At 34.6% G+C, this 5,037-nt stretch overlaps 1 long non-coding RNA gene across 1 annotated transcript; it reads left to right on the top strand.

Annotated features, from left to right (window-relative positions):
- Positions 1–2,888: 2,888 nt before the first annotated feature.
- Positions 2,889–4,612, top strand: LOC141621429 (uncharacterized). The gene is made up of 3 exons (XR_012532323.1): positions 2,889–2,984; positions 3,152–3,232; positions 4,148–4,612. It is a non-coding gene; the product is annotated as an uncharacterized LOC141621429 (long non-coding RNA).
- Positions 4,613–5,037: the final 425 nt, after the last annotated feature.

The following is a 5,037-nucleotide window of genomic DNA, read 5'->3' as shown; positions in this document are numbered from 1 at the left end:
AATACATCCCAATTAACTAAACTTATCGCCCTACTAAAATACCATATACCAAATTAGTTCTCTGATTTGTCCTACTAATCGGCAGATTTTGCTTAAAGTAATGATTACTTCCATGTAATTAGTGGAGAATCAAATTAATGCAGCAAACTTCAATCTTTCCATCAAAATTAATTGAAATTAGCAAAATTCGAAGATAACCCAACTTAGAAAAGGTAGAAATTTATCAACTTAAAACTAAAATCATCTTTTGTATGATCTATCTACGGGCTCTGAGTTTTGAGTTTCTGCAATTTTTGATGGCTTAGAGTTCCTGGGTTTTTTGTTGTTGTTGGATGGAAATTAGAGTTGATACTTGATACGTTGTTACCCAATTCGCCTAGCTTAGAAAAACAATAAGAACCCTAAATCCCCAATTGCAATAATCCCCCAAATTTATACCCTAATTGCAATTCCATCAGACTCCATCTTCTTCCTTTAGCATTCTTACTTTCCCTGTAATCGATTACCAGATTGTACGCGAGTAAGAGAAGATGAATTTAAAAAGTGACCAACACTCGTGTTGGTGAGAGTCATCAATGGCGTGCTGGAGAATGCTCATGGCTATAATGGGGATTATGTGAAAAGGTAGGACAAGAAGTAATAAATTAAAAGGGTTAACAGAGAAAAGAAAAAAAGAGGTTAGAAATAAGGGAAGAGTTCACCTGCTTAGCAGGTAGCCAGTCAACCTAGTGTAATATAAGCGAAGTGGGTAATTGTTGGTTTTATTGGTAGTTAAAATAGAGTTTGTAGTATTTTAAGCAGCAGCCTCATAGTTTAGAGTATTCTTATAAAATAACCCTATATTATATTGGCTGTTACAATTCATGATATTAAACCATCATAAATGTGTTTATACATTAATTAATGAGACTTCTGTTCCAATGTACCTTTTTTGAGGTTATGCAATAACGAAGAACACAAAATCTAACAATGGGACTCAATCTATAATACACAACATATATTCAAGGATCAACAAAGCTAAGACTAAATCTCATCGAAGGCTGACATTTACGGAGTATGTTATGTTTATAATAAAAGAAAGTAATATACGATAAACTTTTTCAAACTCAAACACATCTTAAGAATATCACACGCATTGAAAAGTGATCGGGATCAATACTGTCGACATCAATATCCTTTGAAATATCCAGATTACAAATGTTTATAAATCTATATATTAAATCATACTTCAAAGGACATCAATGTCCTTTGAAATATCTCGTATGTTAGTATATGCAGGGGCGGACCCAGAAAATTATCTATGGTGTAGCAAAATTATAACGTATTAAAAATAGCGGTAATCAATCAGACGTTAAATCTATCGAACAACTACACCTTAATTTTTTTAGAGTAACTTCGCCCATTTAAACTCGAGCTCAAGCTTGGTCTGAAATGTAACACTTAAATTTATGAAGCCTGCATTGAAATTGATAGAATTCATCATTTTCTTCGGTTAAAACTTTTTAAAAATTTACAACAATGTTTAATTTTAAGCAAATCTAGTTATAAACTATAAAAAAGAAATCCTTACCCTTTAAAAAGAGAGGAGTTAGCTACACTGTAGCTATGAATAGTAACTCCTCAACATGCCCCTCTGCCGTTGATTTCAGTCTTGTGATCCCAACCCTTCATTTCTCTTTCACTCACAACCACAACTTTTCCCATCCTTTCGAACGCTCTACTCCACTGCTCGACTTCTCATCCATCTTCTGCTCCTCACTCCTCAATACAACTCCCTCACATACTCTCAAAGGTATGTACTCAATCCCATTTTTTTGTTGTTTATTTCAATTTTATTTTGTTATTATTATTACGGGGTTACGATGTTGATGCTCTGCGACCTCCGTTTTCATAGTTTTTTTAGATCCCTATTTTGTCGAGTGAATTGTTTATGTTTAGGGTTTAGGATATTGTAATTAGGTCTTGATTTGAGGATCAAGTGTTGTAGTGTTGTTGTCGTTGATGTTGTTACTGTTCCTCGTTGTTTATTGATTTGATATTGTCTCCTGGAGTTTGGCTTTATGGTGCTGACCATTGCAGCTTATAGCGCAGCCATAAATTTTGGCCTGCTTTTGGTAATTGTCTTAATCTGTTTATGTGCTTTTAGGTATTTGTAGTATCTTTAAACTGAACTGATTTACTTGTGGTGTCTTCGTGCTGATGGTTTTTGTTTTAATTTGTTTCCATATGTTTTCCCCTGGTTTCGTCGCTTATTACTTTGATATTAGCTTCCTCGGTTTGAATTTACATCTACTGAACATTGCAGTTGCTATCTTACTTTATAGTTTGGTATTATTACTTTAATACTTTGATATTATTACTTTAATCCTTCACTCTAAACAACATGGTAATCTTTATAGTTTCTGCACCTTTAAAAGTTGTCATCTTTGTTGTCTTTGCTTTGTGATTGCTTATTGTGCCTTAGAAGCTGAGTACTAAACTTATCTATTTATTGGCCCTGTGTTGAGATATGATGGTTTGGTAGCCGTCTTAGTAGCGGGTTTGTTGGTACTCCTTAAGTGTTTCATGAACCCATGTATGTCGTCGTAGTTTGCTCTTTTCAGAATTAGATAGACTCGATCCTCGCAGTGTCAAAGGTTCTGAAATTATGGGCGTGGCGAGATCAGCTATTTTCTCGTGTAGGATGTTGTTTAATTGGTTTACTTTTTTAATTGTGTTTTCCAACGTGGGGTGCTTTTGGTTCGGCCGTTGATGGTGGGTTCACCGGCTTGGTTAGGGTTCCACAGGTTTATTGTTGATTATTGTATTTCATGGCTTTTGTTATACAACTGTTTCTCTCCTTTTTTTTGGATTTTACTATTACTAATACTGTATTCCTTGGGTTTTGGCAGACCACCTGCAATATGTTATGTAATCTAAGTTATTGACGACATTGTAGTGGTTGGAGTGTTTTCGGGAGCTGAGATGATTGAATCTCTTCAAAGGTATTTACTCTTCTTATATGCGATTTTGCATTCCATTCATCGTTTTCGTTTAGGCTTTTAGAGTTTCTAATTATGTGCTGATTTTGGACCATTATTTCCACCAATATACTGTTAATCAATCAATATTATTAGGTTTAGTTTGCTGATTCTTTATTTTTTTCCATCAGGTCTTCGTCGGCTGGAGTTCATATTTTTGGGCGTTCAATTACAAGCCCTTGCATTCCAACTTCTGCATAAGTTTGCTCTTTGTATGTGCTGCTCATATTATTGTATTCTTGGTTTTTTGACGTGGCTATGATTTAGAACATCTCCTACCAAAGGTTTTACTCTTTCCCATATAGCGTGGCTTTTATTTAGGTTTCACCGGAGTATTCTGAGAATGCTGTTTGACCTTATTGATTATTTTATTTAATTGTGTTATGGTCTAAGTTCCTGATGTGATTTGCTTATTCAATACATAGTTGTGGTTTGTTTTCCAGATCATTCCCACTACATGATGTTTGATCTATTTGCCTTTTTGAGCTCTTATATTATGCGGAATTTAAAACGATCTTTTCAGATTTTATCTTGTGGTTTTGAAAATGATTTGTTCAGATTGTATTGTGGGTTTTTTTTAAATGATCTATTCACAGTGTATCCTTGCGTTTTAAAAACAATTTATTCATATTGTATTATGGGATTTTATCTATAACCTTTAAAAATAGAGGTATGCGAGTACTTAGCACTTATGAATCGTCCATTCATCTCCTTTCTCAGCCGTTGATCCTACCCTTTACATCGCTGCCTCCACACTCTCACAACTTTCTCTTATCACTTTTATCCACTCATTTCCGTCTCCCTCCTCACTTTGTAGCGTTCTCATCCACCCATTCCCATCTCACTCTCAGAAACCCGTAGGAAACCTAGCAACTCTGAATCTCCTCGAATGTGAGCAGTTAGTCGACCCATTTTAAGTTGTTGTTTCCATTTTTGGTTGTTATTGTTGTTATTATTACCACTATTGAAGATCTTGGTTTTGTTGTTAGTTATACCCGTTACAAGATTTTGTTACTGTGGTGGTTATTATTGATATTTTATGATCTCATTGTTTTTTTTATTAGTTGTGCTTCTAACTAATATTATTATTTATACTGAATATTTTGAACTTTTCGTTTTTGGGTTAGGATTTCTGATGAAGGATTTCCTTGAAGGTGGCATATCCTTTTTCTAAGCGCTTTTGGCTTCCATTTATTCAAGGTTTGTTTCAGGAGGAACTCATTTCATTGATGTTCATTAAATTTGTTCATTTTTAGATACAATAATTGTAGGTCTGAAATTGTGGAATTTGAGGCAAACCTTGGCCTCCTCTCAATTAGCACATTCGTAAACCCGGTTAGCTAAATTAATTACGATTCTAAGCTTTATCAAGCCTTGAGAATTGTCGTTAGATTAACTAAGACACGTTGGATCATGTCTAGGAAATCTTATTTAATTATAGAAGCTGATATCTGTGACCGTTGTGAGCATAATTAATTAAGATTATATACTAAAACAACTTAGAGTTCCAGGTGGTTGAGATTTATTTTATCTCTTTCTTCTCTATGTATATAATCCATTACGTGACGAGGTAGTTCATCGTCTTCATATGTGATGAGGTACTTGTATAGCCCATAACTTACCTGAAAAAGAGACGTAACTGATTGTTGAGACGGCCCAAGATCGAGCGCATCTTTGATATGGGAATTTGTGAGAGGCCTATTAAGCTGTTAGAAGCTAATTTAATGACCACAAGTACATATGGAGAAGGCACTATTTGTTTGAGAAACTGGCAGCCTGTAACATATTACTATTCCGTAAATATGCCGGTCAACTCTCCTTCTCCACCTTCCTTCGGTTGTTTATGTACTTGTCAAACGTGTTTCCTTTTATTCCTGATTCTCCGTTTACCATCTTCACATGTATAGGATAGTTTTTGTACAATAAGAGTTATTTATCCTTCATTATGGTGTATGGCATATCTCTTAGATGCACATATGAATCATGTGATACTAGCTTATATGTGAGATTAAGCATA

Source organism: Silene latifolia, chromosome X, assembly GCF_048544455.1.
Source record: "Silene latifolia isolate original U9 population chromosome X, ASM4854445v1, whole genome shotgun sequence".
In the NCBI taxonomy this organism is placed as follows: domain Eukaryota; kingdom Viridiplantae; phylum Streptophyta; class Magnoliopsida; order Caryophyllales; family Caryophyllaceae; genus Silene; species Silene latifolia.
This window is presented reverse-complemented; position numbering and strand designations above follow the sequence as displayed.